The sequence below is a fragment of the Corvus kubaryi genome, unplaced genomic scaffold, assembly GCF_017639235.1.
Source record: "Corvus kubaryi isolate FWS band 111438036 unplaced genomic scaffold, C.kubaryi_AGA036_p1.0 split1-131, whole genome shotgun sequence".
Taxonomy (NCBI): Eukaryota; Metazoa; Chordata; class Aves; order Passeriformes; family Corvidae; genus Corvus; species Corvus kubaryi.
In genome coordinates, this window is record NW_024582073.1 from 28,552,797 (window position 1) to 28,568,514 (window position 15,718).

General features: G+C 38.0%; 1 protein-coding gene across 4 annotated transcripts in view; it reads right to left on the reverse strand.

Moving 5' to 3' along the window:
• The window catches only part of CTNNA2 (catenin alpha 2), a 462,234-nt gene that overhangs the window by 284,353 nt on the left and 162,163 nt on the right, over positions 1-15,718 (reverse strand). The window contains exon 1 of one of the 4 annotated variants that reach the window (XM_042053729.1): positions 13,458-13,535. The exons of the other annotated variants lie outside the window; for them this stretch is intronic. The gene's annotated coding sequence lies outside the window, so the exon portion shown is untranslated. Of the gene's footprint in view, positions 1-13,457; positions 13,536-15,718 lie in introns of those variants that run through there. 4 annotated transcript variants of the gene reach the window in all.

The following is a 15,718-nucleotide window of genomic DNA, read 5'->3' on the forward strand; positions in this document are numbered from 1 at the left end:
GCACTGGAATATTCACAGGATAAGATCAGCACCCAGTGCTGGGTATTTTTTGCATTTCAAAGCCAGGAAGGGGATTCACTGACAATACTGACATCAAAGGCTCAGTCACTGAGAGGACTCACTCACTGACAAGGAGCTTTAAATACTTTTCCCTGCTGCATTAAACTCTGAGGCTGCACAGTCTGAGAGATCACAGGTCATGAAAAGGCTGAAATTTAAAGAGATTGGGACAAATCTTGGGATACCAGCACCTGAATCTAGAAATAGCAAGGTTACTGCAGGAGCAGGTCTCTTCTTAGCACAACCAAACTCCAGTCTTTAGAGATTATCTTGTTTGTTATTAAAGTACCTATCTAATTACATAGGCAGCTGTATTTCCCTGTAATGACCCTGATTAATGATGTGAATTGACCTCAACTGACTACTTATTTTTGCAATTACCTTTTAAGTGTGATAATGGGTATGTAAATGTTGCATCTGAACACAAAGCACCTCTTCCAGATCCAGAATAAGTTTCTCCATCAGACATTAGATTCATGTTTTTCTTGAGATGGTCTTCTGGTGTTTTTTTGCCAACTGCTGGCTATATCAACATGAGTAAGTAGCAAAGTGTCACAGCACCAGGAGAAACTGAGACAAAGCCAAGATTTTACAGGGCTCATGAAATCCTGAATTAACTAAACAAGAACTGTCAAGACCAGAGTCAGAATTTTAAAATGGGGGATTTGAAATCCTAACTTCTTATTTTTGAGCAGTTAAAATTTGTCCAAATAAAAGTAAATATAACAGCAAGCTTATAATTAATAATATCAGAAAAAATATCACCACCTTGTTACTTATGAGTTGGACACCCATAAACTTTATTAAAAATTGATCAGAGGTTAGAACTGTCCTTAAAAAGGCACATTAGCCCTTCAAAGCCCTGAAAAAACAAAATCCCAGTTTAGATCCATGTTCCAAAGCTCGATTTGGAGTTGTACACCCGGAAAAATTAGATATTGATTCTGGACTTCTATTCTCACATCCAAGAAGGAACATTGCTACCAGTGCTGAAGATGCTACCTGATGTGTATATGTTAGAAAACTACAAAAGCAATGATGAAAGACAGTAGCCAAAAATACAATCTTAGGAGTTCAACAGCTTATGAAAGAATGTGCACTACCTCAAGGCAGGATTTTTGTGCTAAAAGGCAAAGTCTATCAACACAAAATTTTGGCATTTCCAAGCTATCATTTGGCATTTCTTAATTCCCAGGTGACACTGGCTCCCAGAATGTTGTCTGCTGAAATATGTGTAACAAAACACCTAGGACCGGGTTAGCTAAACACGTACTTGGAAAAGTAAGAAAAAGAAGTGTCACAATTTTTTTATAAATACCACAAGACAAATGAAAGACAAAATTAAGTTAAATAAAGGGTCACAAATTAAAGCCTCTACAACCACAAGACTATCACCAACCAAGTAGGTGCAGTATAAGCTTCCAACTTAGGAAAAAATCACCCTGAGAAGGGAGAGTGGACCAGAGATCAGCAGTGGAGAGAAATTCCTTCCAGATTTCTCAGGTGGAGCTGCTTTGGTTATAAAGCATCTTTGACTTCAAAACACAGAACAAGTCAGATAATATCAGAGAATTAATGAAGAACACAATCACTGATCACTCAACGTATTACAGAATCACAGAATGGTTTGGATTGGAAGGGACATCAAAGATCATCCAGTTCCATCCTTCTGCCCTGAGGAGTGTCCTGGGTTGCAGTGTATTCTATTACCATCCTCAGGAGCTGTTGAAATCAGGTGGGGCAGTGTTTCCTTGCCTCCTCCCCCCAGACTATCTTTCTGTTAATGGCCCATCATTGTCCTGCCGCCTGACTCAGAGACAATCCCCTCCCGACCGTCTTCTGTTAATGAGTCTAATCAACACTTGGCCTCATGACTCATTACCCCATTGTGAGATGCTCCACCCAGAGGGAGGAACCAAGCATTCCATCCCGGATATAATCTGAGATTCTGAACACCAGAGCCAACCTTTTCCCTGGATTTCCAGAGGACAGGAGCTACATAGACACTACTGGACCTTCTGAGGAAGAGCAGACCCTTTCCACAGGATCACTGCTTTGACAGAACCACATCCATCACTTCAGGAGGACTGCAGCCACCGTTTTATTGGACTGCTACCACCACCCTGACTAACAGAGTGTCAGGTTGTATCCTGACTCTGTTAGTTTAACCCAGTGTTTTCTGCCTTTATTTTGTTTTTCCCTTTATTTCCCTATTAAATTGTCATTTTTACTTGGTGCCTTCCACTAGTTTGTTTTCAAACTAGTACAGGCAGGAACACCTTCCACTATCCCAGATTGCTTCAAGCCCTGTCCAGCCTGCCCTTGAACACTTCAGGGATGGGGCAGTGACAGCATCTATGGGCAGCCTGTGCTAAGGCCTACTTCTCTTTGGTAGAAGAAAGCAGGAGACAAATTGCATTGAAATGCACCAAGGAACAATATAAATGTTGAGGAGACGTATATTTAATACATATTTTAGGCTTTCAAATATTTTCTTCGCTAGCTATTTCCTCTCATGTTTAACTTGCTATTTGCTAAAGCACTCCAATATTTGCAGTGTGTCTCAGAAACCTCATTAATCAGCTCCTAAAAGCATTAAGCCAATTAGTATGTGTGGCACCCACCAGAGGAGAGCTCTGAACTGTGATGTTGTTACCTACTTCTGTAATAAACTGCTGTCATCATCATTACTCCTGACAGTGACCCAGTGCAGATGTTTTACAACACACTGGTAAAACACCAGGTTTCAAAACTGCCATCTTTTTATGAAATTATTTCTTCAAGATCCAATTAAAATTAAAAAAAAAAAAAAAATGAAGTTCAGTAAGTTGATAAATGAGTTTCTCAAATTTAAAACTCTGTGTTGTTTTCCTCTCCTCACTAGAACCAGCTAATATAAAGAGAAACCTCATATTTTCCCAGTAAGGTATCTCTTTAAATCTTGTTTTAACAAGCTGCATTGACACACAGGAGATTCATATGCAGCATATCAAAAGAAGAATTCCTCTGTTTTGCTCTTTGTGTGTGTGTGTGTTTGATATAAAAATTAAGGGAAAAAAAACCTCCTAAAGCTTTAAAGAGGATGATTCACCACCAAGATTTAATTCATTGAAAGGAAAAGACTACAATGCCTTTTGAAATAAAAGCAAGAATACTAACACCAAATCTTAGTTCTACAGAGAAATAGAATTTATGCAACACACGGCTCAATATCCACAGGTTACTTACATTATTCACAACTAGTAGCAGCCTACACTCCCATCATAAATTGCAATAAAGCTTTTCTTTATGAGAACATCTCCTTTCATCTCCAACTAAGAATGTAAAAATATACTACCCTACCTAAAATATGAATTGCATCACTTCTAAAAATATACTGGTATCTATATGTGTCCCTTCACTGGAGGAATTTTTAGCGCTATAACCAGGCAGTATCCCAACAGCTCTTTCAAGAATTAGCAGGAAGAAGAAAGGGGCTAAAATATCTGTTTCACTTGGGTCAGGCAGCCTCACTTAGCATCGTATGGTTTCTACAGGCTGCCAGACAATACCACTGTCTGGCAATTCTTATCTCCACCTTCTAAATTTCTGAAATTCAAGGAGCAGAACAGCAGAAAACATGCATTAATGAGCCCAGCATTCCCCTTTGGGTACCTTCCTCCCATATTCTCCCCACTGGTTCCCTGCTCTAACTCGCTCCGTTCAATTTTTGCAGCTGTGCATTTAAAGGTTAAACTCTTGGAGTAAAAACAGAACAACAAAGAAAAGGAAAACAGGGGAAAATGCATGAACTCGGTACAGTACTCATGATTTGCTAGTAGTAAATCAGCGAGTATAGCCCAAAGGAATGTTAACAGGTATTCACTGCTTTCAGAAGGACTTCACATGATTTGAATATTGCTTAGCAACACCAACTCTATTTAAAGGGCTGTGACAATAACATATGTATGAGTAGGTCCAGAAAATAGCAGCTTCATGACATCCATACTTTATCCAGAAAGCTGGATTCCTCTGCTTTATGCCCTTGCTCTCTCCAGGAGCAGGTTCTCATTCCAGAACCCAAGTAAGACTTAAAGGATCAATGCATGTAGAAGACTTACAGAATGTCACACAGACCACACACTTTCGGCTTTTAAATGCTTGAAAACACAGTTCTAATGAATGTAGTATCATTAAACTTACTGTTTGTCCTTTGGCAGAAGAAATTCCTACATTACCAGGTTCTGCCCTGTACTTATCAAATGCCAGAACATCTTTTAAAATGGATAGCTTGAAGGTTTGCTTAACAGACAAAATAAACAGGGAAAAACAGATGCAGTGGGAGTTGTGTTACTGTATCAGATAATGAAGAGGGGACTGGACAGGTGACACAGAGATGCTCACCCCAGCCTAATCCTCTCAGCATCCTACTTCACTCCCACACAGCACTGGGCTATGCAAACACAGCACCAGTTTCCCAAAATAAAATAGTGGCAGCAAGTCATGTAACATCCATTTATTAAAAACACAACAGAGAACAGGGTTTTGTACAAAGTATTGCCTTTATCAGCTTAATGCAGTGGAATTGCTGCCTGTGTTTTAGAGTTAAACCACAACATGGGATTGAAGAGTCCAGCAACAACAACAGAAGTGACACACTTATTTTACTGTGGAATATGACAGCAGACATCATGATAGGATAAAACAGATGTAGAATGGAGATTTGGGGACATTATTCTCTCCAAGTGGTAAATCACAGGCATGATAGGGATGAGAACTTCGGAATTGCTGCAAAGAGTTTTGCAAAAGAAGCCATTTGCGGCGCCGTGCTTTATCCACCCTCCAAACCCCAAAATAACGCGGCAGGGCTGCCACCTGCTGGAACTCTGTAACATACAGCCAGAAACAGGGCCGAGAAATTAGGGACTGCTGGATGGAGAAAAACAACAGGGAGTGGCTGGTTACAAGGGAAATTGCGGTATTTATAGTAAGAGCATGCAGATAAAATTGGATTAGATTCACACATCCGAGAAAAGAGCATCAATACACTCTCAAAGTCCTTCAGACCAAATCACATTTAAGGATCCCGACTGCAGCAACTTCTCTACACTTACCAGGGAGGACTTTTTTTTTTTTCCCAAAGGGTTTCGGCAGTGGTCCAAGACACATAAAAAGGATAGAAGAGCAAACAGAACACATGCTTAGCCCAGAAATATTCAACCTACTGTAATGAAACTCAACTGCAAATATCCACCATTACCAGAGTTATAATACCATGAAAACATCAGAAAAGACATTATCTGAAGTGAGTTTTTCAGTATTTCTACTGAATGGAAAGAATACTCTTATTTTTACACAAATTGATCAAACTAACCTGCATTTCAGGTCTAAAAAGTAGAGCTTTTCCAAGTAAGACACAATTTCTGAACAAATTGATACATAAATATTGTCTCACAACTAAATCACTGCCACTTTCCTTCCTTTTTTCTTTACTGCTCTGTATCTCCTTCCTTGTCTCTACCTTTTTATCTTCTTCCTACAATTCCTCTTACTTTTAATGTTTCCATGGCAATGACAGCAAAAGAAAAGATTAAATATGCTTTGTGTATTTCTTTCTTTTTTATATAAAATTTTGGAAGATGGCAAAGAGAAAGAAATAGTATCACATATCCCTCAGAGAGCGATGCCAGAGCCAGGCCAATAACTCATTATGCAATTGCAAGGATTTACCAATTAACTGCTATTTGGAAGCTCATCTTCATAAACATTTAAACTGGGAACAGCAACTCTAAAGACAATCTGTTAAAAAAACAGAGCAAGAGAAAGTAAGAAAGTATAAGCCAATAGAGAGTGAAAGAACTGTTAAGGGTTATTTGGTATCTTCTGGATAACATCCTTAGTGTATTCTGCATTTTTATATTGAAGTCTTTATATTAAGGCAAAAAGTTGCAGATCTACAGTTAAGAATAAATGGGTCTTTGCGCCTGAAATTAAAATTAAGTAGGGGAGCCTATCCAACAGTTGCATTTTTTCAACCCTTCTCAAAGCAGAGGGTTCTTCTTCAATAGTTCACCACTTGGAGGAGGAATTCTGCAACTCAGCTGTAATCCCCATTTCTCAATAACCTGCCAGATGCACTAAAAACGTAACTGAGACCATTTATTGTAGAAATACTTTAGAAAGTAACAAGGAAGAATTCATTCTATTTCTAAAAGCCTTCTCCTGAAGCACCCATGGAACAACAGCAGACATTCCCATCTCTTTTGTGGTAACAAAGACACCCTGTAGATGTTCAGTCCTGAAAAATACATAGAGGTGTGTATGCCAATGTCATTTAAAGAGAGAACGCACCACTTGGGGAACTCAATACAATGCTTTGGTATTTGCATCTGTGGGACTTGAGGAAATCTGAGCTTTTCTCTCCTCCTGCCCCACAGCCCCTCCGTTTTGGTGAATGGAGGGGCTTCCATTTCCTCTGACAATGGAAGCTGGGAGGTAAAAGTGAATAAATTGTTCTGGTGCTCTTTCTGGCTTTTTTTTTTTTTTTTTTTTTTGTGAGAAAACAATTTCCCAAATTTAGACACTGATGCTAAATGGTTGTGTCAGGGTTATATTTCACTGGGAAAGTTAGCTGGATTATCCAAAAATTTTTAGGAACTTATATGACACTACTTAACTTCTAAACACAATCCAGCTTTTACTCTTACAAGGAACACAAACATCCAAATCACCCCAGTGGTCCCTTTTTAATTTTATTTTAAAGTGGTTTAGACCAAAGCTGATTGAACTCTTCCTCAAGCTTTTCTTCTAGATATCCCTTTTAAAATCCTTTGGTCTCTTTCATAGATTGCTGAGGTTGCTGCAGGACTTTCCATTTCTTGCTTCAGTATTCAATGTCTGGTAGATGCTGGTTCACTGATATTTAGAGATCTGGTCTATTTTCAGAGGAAAGAGATATTTATATTTCTCAGGGAGTTCAAGTACCGAATATATGGTAAGGCTGTGCAGTATGTGAACCCCAGAAATTTCAGTTCCATGAGTCAAGATGAAATACTTCCCTTAAGCACTGCTAACTTAGTCATGTAGATACTGTATGTAAAGAGAACCTAAACCATCTTCCAAAAATTCAGATGAGTTGGAAATTAGATGTAAAATTGCCTGTTTCTTTCTTATGCAGAATATGCATCCTAACTTGAAAGGTTCAAGTATCTTCGGGGATATTTCTTCCTCTCCGTAAAAGATCCATCACCACCTTGAACAATGTGAAATGCTCCAAAGCTTTACTCTTGCCAGTCATATTGACCAATAGGTTTGGGGGTGAGTGTTTTGAGATTTCAAGATTCCCACAAAATAAACGTCATTCTTTCAGATATTTGGGTCTCCACATACAATGGAGAGCACTGATTAACCCTTAAATTATACTTTGAACCACAGGGAGTTTATACAAATGACCACAGAAATTCAAGTTTCCCAGTACTACAGTTCTGATGAGAAGTTTAAAACAGCTCTTTATAAGAAAGCAATAAATGTTGGAAAAGTGGACATTACTTGTGACTGATTTCCATTCCCTGTTTACAAGTGCCTACACAATTAACCTACTGACATGAAGATTTCCTATTAATAAGAAATCTGGAATGCGTGTGCCAAGGAGTTTATAAGTTAATGTATTACTTGATTTGCCTCCAGAAAAATAAGCATACTGGCCTGTTATTGCATATCTAACCACCTATTTCATTTTCATAACAGAGTTCTTACAATGAGTAACCCATCTTTATAGAATTTTTTGTGATTAATTCATGTTTTCCCCCATTAAATCCTCAGCCAAGTGACAATACATACTTTATGTGGAAAAAAATATGATCTAAGGATATACTGACTTCTGTTTCAGAAAGTAATATATGATTTAATGTATTGTTCTTCATTGCTGAAGTACATCATCCTTTCTTCTCACATTTGGTGGGGTATTTCTTCACTTTAACTGTCTGGGAAGGTTATTGCAATTTACAGAGCCAGCTTAATTTTGAAACCTTTCAGGCCTCCTTGCCCTCCAATGTGAGTTCTCTACAGAAGGAACCACACCCTTCTCTCACAATTCGGAGCCTTCACAGTTACAAGGCACATTAAGGAGTCTGGATTGAAGCCTGTAAACTCTTTTCCTCTAGAAACATGTGCCAGAACAAATTTCCACTAAACAAAACTTTTCTTCCAGAAGCTGTTCATTCCCAAAATAAAGCACACCCCTTCAGACGTATTTCTTCAGAAGAAATTTCTTCCTTTCCTTTCCTTTCCTTTCCTTTCCTTTCCTTTCCTTTCCTTTCCTTTCCTTTCCTTTCCTTTCCTTCCCTTCCCTTCCCTTCCCTTCCCTTCCCTTGCCTTCCCTTCCCTTCCCTTCCCTTGCCTTTCCCTTGCCTTTTTTCCTCCTTTCCTTTCTCTTTTCTTTCTTTCTTTCCAGTGTGCACACGTATTATCTCCACTGTTTAACTTAACTTCTCTGAGCGTAAGTCTGCTTAGTCCCAAAAACCTCCTTTTCTCACCCAAGAGCCTGTTACACAGATGCCCTCACCCCTCTCGTTACTCAACAGTTTTTGATATTCATTTCTCTCCATTCCCTTGCCACTCAGTCTTTCCTTTACACAAGTCCATCCCTTATCTGCTCATTTACCTAAAGATTAATTTTAAAACCTATTTTCCACCACAACGTGACATTTCCTCACCTGCCAACGTATCACTGCACTGAATTCCAAAGAGACAAAGAGCACAGAGATCTTTTAGGGCTGGGAACAGACTCCAGCAGCATGATGCAGCTGCTGGGACCATTCCTCAAAGAAGCTGCAGGACAAAGAAATCCATTTTCCTGAGAAAAGGAGTAACCAGCTGGGAGTGAGAGAAAGGAAAATACCCATGAACAGCCAGAGCAGCAGAGCTCAGCCCAGGCCACCCAGCAGTTTTAAGGGCTGTAAGTCCCTCCTGACACCTCGTAATGCCATCATGGTGGGAGCAGCGATGAGGACAGCTGGGTCCACCAGGGAAGATAAAAATGATGGATCATCTTAACCCAGAAAAGCCAACAAACTGCAAAGAGGAAACTCTCTGAGAGTGTTTGGTCCTTCTTAGGGTATTGTAAGGGTCTGAAAGAAGGTTGGACTTGATGGTATTGGAGGTCTTTTTCAACCTCAATGATTCTGATTTCCCACAGGATTTTTCAAACGGGGAAGAAACCTCTTGCAATAAAAATGTGATTAATGTCAAGACACTTGCAAATACTTTCTCATACTCTCACATTTAACCAAGATTTAAAAGTAAAAAAAAAAAAACCCAAACCAAACCAAAAGCAACCAAAAAAACCCACGCTAAAGATCAGGTGGGAATATATATCAATAAACTAAATACAAGAAAACATTTAGAGAAGCCCATCAAATTCAGAAGAAAATTGATAATGCAAAACTACACATAGGCTTAAACTGCTATTTTTGAAAACCATGTAAAGGTTGTCTATTAGAAATTATTCTTAACAGTATTTGTGACAGTTTAATTTGCCTATTTAAAATAAATATACTCCAATTGCTTTCTCAAATGTTCTTCTCCCACTCTTAGATGATACAAGCTCATTTAACAACTGGTAGTCAAACATGCTCCAAACTGCAGAGGATTATTGTGAAGCAAAAATAATTCTGCCATTCTAAAAAAAGTGGCTGGCAATTAGTGATTTCAGTTGGCCTTTTCTCCACAGTGTTTAGCAGAATGTTATATTTAAGCCTTATTAAAATGTACAGAGATTCTAAAATTTTAAATATAGATTTCCTTGCTAATTCTCTGTCAAAGTCAAATAGATAAAACATAAATGTGGGAACAATCTTAGACAATAGAAATGGAATGGCCATACTGGGTTAAAAAATAAATCATTCTATTAATATTCCTATATGGTCTGTATCACCATTTGATTTTCCAGAGTACCCTCTTGGACACTTAGCTCAAACCCTGGTTTTACCTAAGCATAGCTTGAAACCTAACAGGATCAAGAGAAAATTAAAAGAAACACTTTTAGAGTATATTTATATCTATTAAAGTTAAGCTGTTGTTTTTTTCCTCACCTGAATTTGATCAGCTCCTCATGCATCTTTTTCACGCACTAGGAAATTCCCTGCTTTCTTTGTCAGAAATATTTTACCCATAACTGATAGCTTGGAGAACACATGCATGATCTAAGACTTGAGATTCCTTAAATTATATTCTCAACTCATTTCTCCATCAGTCTCATCATTTATATGTATAAAACCAGAGCAATAAAGTTCAGTTGTTTTGCTTTTTCATCAAACTGAAATGATCATCTGATTCTGATTTTGTTATTCAAGATTAACAAGATACCAGTGTATTACACAATGCCATATTTTTTTATTAGCTTTTATCAAAAAAATAAAGTTAGTGAGCTGGGCTATAGCCTTAAACACGACCAGCACAAATTGTCTTCAAAGGTTTTCCCTTTGGCAAGAGGAATCAGTGAGGACACAAAACCTCAAAGAAACTTCATAATCGCCTTTCTGAGTGTTTCCAGGGAAAGAAAGTTTATATGAGAGAAAAAAAAGAAAGAAAATCTAACTCCAAGCAAGTTTATACGAGAGTTTATATGAGAAAAAAAAAGAAAGAAAATCTAACTCCAAGCAATGACCCACAACCAGATTTCCTGGGGGTGTGAGATACACATTCTGGTCTGCCTCTTGCTTGCCCTTGCTACACACAACAAGGGGATTAAAACATAATCACAAAATCATTTAGGTTGTAAAAGACCTTCAGGATCATTGAGTCAACCCAGCACAGCCAAGGCCACCCCTAAGCCATGTCCCCAAGTGCCACATCTACACATAAAAGCTCTTTTCATGGTGAAGTTCCTTTACATTCCACAAACTCTACAGCCCATGTGGAAAAAGGAAACAAAGACTGGATCCAGTTAAAGACTTGCACTGTATTTTTATTTCTAGACAAGCCGTAAAGGAGGGGAGATGTACGTATCTTGGCCTCTTAGTGCAGTATTCTATTTTATTATATTCCTTTTCAGCTCTAAGTCTCTGCAGGCCACTGAGGCCAGTGCTCTTCCTTACCCCTCCTGCATCTCCTGCACCAATGCTTGGGTCTCCCATTCCCTCCGCCAGCACTAAGTCAAACTGCAACATAAATATTAAAGTAGAGAAAAATACAGAGCAGAGAAAGAGTCTGTGCCACTCAACAGTGAAGCAGAGATCACCTTGTGGAATGGATCATTTCTGTGACACACTGAAACAACGATGCAATGCAATCTCTGGCAAACAGTTCGATGAATTTGCCATTTCTCCCTTGACTTTTCCAAAACTGAAGAACTGCAATAGCTGTAAGGTCTCTCACTGACTATAGGGCAAACACAAATACTCAGAAACACTCCAATCATTAAGAGTGGAACAATAATATTAAAAATTAATGCAATTAACTAGGTACTCCTGATTATCCAGCACAGGCATCATCATTTGCCTTCTGTATGTGCTGAACTTAAAAGTTGGAATAATGCTCATTTTGGTGAAAATTTTGCCAAGCAAAGACAATCTTTGTCCCTTAAATAAGAAGACAGGCTACATACACTAAGAAATTAAGGCAGGAGGCAAGCCTACAAGTCAGTGTGGTGAAAGCATTTACAGAATAATATTTACTGCCTTTCCAAATCTTTATGCTATGCATAAAACTTTCCAACTGTTATAAAGAATAACTCAGAGACAGGCGACAGAACAAAGTTACTGGTATGTCTGCGTTTCCTTTTGAGAATGTGTTCCTGCTGTACATATTAATAAATATCAGTGAGATTAAATCAAAATAACATATATGAGCAATTGAGCATGAATTTTCTCAATCACCGGAGATTGCTACCATAGTTATTTACAGGAGCACTAAACAAATCTGTGATTATATTAAAATATAGGTGAAGCCTACGTTAAGGCAGAGGAGGTATAATGAAGATTAAAGAGAAAATATACCTATAATGTTCTTAAAATGAGCAGATAAAGAAAAAAATTACCATTTCCCCCTGAACAGCGAAGAAAGCTTTTCAGTTCATTAAGAAGAATGAAGTGAAAAACAGGGTTTGCACATATTAGAAATTCTTCACAGCTTTAAAGATGTTAACAGCAGAAGGTGCATTTCAGATCACATTTTGTGGCATTCAAGCCTAACAAAAATAGGTATGAAATTCCACTCAGTGTTTAGAAACAAGATTATAATCTCTGTTATAGGAAATGAGGAGAAATAAATATATGTGTACGTTTGTTTCTACTTATTGACACATTATTTCAGAAAAATGTAGTTCAGAAAGAAACAGTAAATATATCTAAAGAAATTAATATTATTTTTGTCCCATCCTGCCCTGCAGAAGATGGGAAAACATCTTATTTTCAGTTTCCTTGGCACTCTGCTTGCAATCCACACACCTGTCCCTGGAAGATCTCTGGCTGACACTTCCCAAAGCAGGTAAGACCCCACATTTGTCCCCATCCTCAAGTTCTCAGTGGAAGATTTGGGATCTAACAGATGCAGTTTGCTCTGATTCGAGAACTGAACCTTCTCTAATACGAGAACCACAGCTGGTGTTTTAAAAGAAAGTTCTCCAGGTGAAGGAAACTTCAGGGAGACATTACCTGCGACAAGGACCTAATTAAACAGAATTGATTTCCTCCCAAATATTTCCCGCTACTTATGGTTTAGGAACCTCGCTGCACAGGAGACTAGAAAAGAAAGAAGGAAAACCCAAAAGACAGTATATTTGAATGGCAATTATTTTCTATTCCCCAGCTGGTTTTGGCAGTCATTTTAAAATGCCAGAGAATTCACAGCACTTTGATGAAGGCACTTGTTATTTCTTAGTTGTGAACGAGACAATTCCAGGGCACAAAGTTCAAAAGACAGCACTCACAGAAGGCAATAATTAGACTCAACTACACTGAGATGCTGTTGCAACTGAACAGCCCTGTCTGGTAGTAGTAGGGTCAGAAATTTAATGTTGCACCATTTGGTGTAATGGCTCCGATAACTGCTTGCTTATTTTCACACCTACAGTGGAAAGTAATTAAAGTAAAATCCTTTTAGGTGTAATTAGACAGCAGGACTCATTTAAACTGAATGTAAGGAAAAGAAGAAAAGTGAGGGATCAGAAAAATTAAGGAAGTATCAGATTTTATAATTAGCAGGTCACTACCTTCTCTAGTCTTAATTTATTCAGAAAAGAAAATTATTTAGCAAAGGCCTGAGAATTACATACCTTTAGATTTTTTTTTCCTTTAAAATATCAAAAATACTAAAGAAGGAAACTAATGTGATTTGTATATTTTAAATAGAGCTTTTATATTCTACTCTTAGGAAGCAACTGTATTAAAATAAAGGTATAATAAAATACATCTTCTTACTTGGTGCCACTTAACATTTGGTTCAGTCTGGAGAAGAGAAGGCTTTGGGGTGACCGAATTGGTGCCTTCCAGTGCCTGAAGGAGCTGACAGGAAAGATGGAGAGAGACAATTTACAAGGGATGGAGTGACAGGACAAGGGGGAATGGCTTCCCACTGCCAGAGGCAGGGTTAGATGGGATACTGGGAAGGAATTGTTCCCTGGGAGGGTGGTGATGCTCTGGTTGCCCAGAGAAGCTGTGTCTGCCCCATCCTGGGAAGTGTCCAAGACCAGATTGGACAGGGCTTGGAGCAACCTGGATAGTGGAAGGTGTCCCTGCCCATGGCAGGGCGTGGAATGAGATGTTCTTGAATTTCCCTTCCAACCTAAACCATTCCATGATTCTGTGATTCCATTGCCTCCCCTTGGGACACTGGTAAATCCTGCAGCACACACAGAGTGCAAACAGGCTGTGAACCCAGAGTCTTTTCGCATCTGCAGGAATTTTCCTTTAACTGTTGAATTTAATTTCATAACCTTCCTGGACCTCTGAAGAGGTGAAAGCTTGCTCTGAGATTAGAAAGGGAATCAGCATGATTTGACAAGCCATTTGATGTATTTGCCTGTAATAACTCTGGCATTGCAACCTTCAGGGGGACAGAAAGCTGACAGCCAGAGAGAGGACACAAAGAATGGAGTTCTGTGACTACAATCCAGTCTTTAATAAAAGGCACTGGGGATTTTTATGAGGGGAAAAAAATAGACACATTTCTAAGCATGTTTTAAACTTTTCTCATCTGAAAAACAAAAAAACTTTTGATTGTGAGATATAGCTAGTGGTCAATATTAAAACTTGTAATAGTTTGAGCATAAAGTAGTTAAAAAGCCCTGCACATGAAGATAATTGGAGTATCTTATACACAGATCAATAATTTTTAGCTGTTGGAGGCATTTTGACCTCAAAATCATATAAAATTTGAGAAGAGTCTTAAGAGTTGTTTTATCCCGGCAATGCCATGTCACCACAAAAATCTCAAAGACTGTTTCTCATTTTTCCTTTTTACCCCTAATTTACATCTCAAGTAATTTCTTTTTTTTTCCCCTCAGAAATCTTCTCAGAAAGGCCTCAGCCTGGCTCATTGTGCAAATATGAAGATGCCAGTGCAGAAATGTGGAAATCCCTCTAAAACTCCACATATCCCACTGTCCAACACAGTATTTTATCCTGCATGTAATCCTGGAACAATTGGAAAAACTAATTAAGCAGTGAAGCGCATAAAGAAAAGTGAGCAACACAGCCCAATATAGTCATTATAAAAATCGGAATATTTTTGGACGTAATTTATTTACACATTTTCAACTCCATTAATTTAAAATGAAAATGTATTTATTAAGTCACTGCAAATCTTTCTCCTTAAATATGCAAATATATCTTCCAGAATTTCCCAGCCTGGAGTCCCACAAGCTGTACATAAACATTAAAACTCCAAAATACCATAAACTTGTTAAAGGGCAAGTTTTGCCTCGATGCACTGTAGAAATGAAAATGTATCAATTACACGTTATCAATTATTTTCCATCTATTGAGACTTAAAATTCTTTATATCAGCTTGGCTAAAGACAAGTGTTAATGCTGGGGAGAAATTCCTGAGTAGAGTTACCAGAGGAAACATTAGGTATTCTTAGGAATATAAACTTTGATCAGTGTGGCAGTTCCTTAACTAGAAAATTTTATAGCTGCATTTTTAATGAAGAGTAATTTATTTCATATAAATGGGTTTTCACAATGCTAAAATTTAAGTAGCATCTTCATATACCTGGGCTAAAAAGGATAATAATCTGGAAAAAAAAATAAAGAATGACAATGCTGCTGGTTTTCAACTATAAGTAGCATCGATTTAATCTTTGACAGTACCCAAGATGCACAAGGCAAATTGGCAAATTTTTTGTACAAAAAGCCCAAGTCCTGTCTTGAAAAGTTTCCCAAACAAAGCCACTTTCTTCCTTAAACCTGCTCATAGAAGTCTGTCACTTCTGGTGCTATTCATCAGGATTAGTATTGGAAAATCAGACTATTTTTCTTAGGAATCTCACATAGGTAAAATTCTGGCTGGAGACAGCAGTCAAAACATTAAGTAAGGCAAAAGAAACAGTTTCAAGAACTATTAATCACTATTAAATATTTAATAATTAATAAATAGTGAATCATATGCTTTTAAAAACACAGTCCCTTCCCTCAGATATAGGCACAGCTGTGTTACTGAGAAACGAAGAAATTACTTC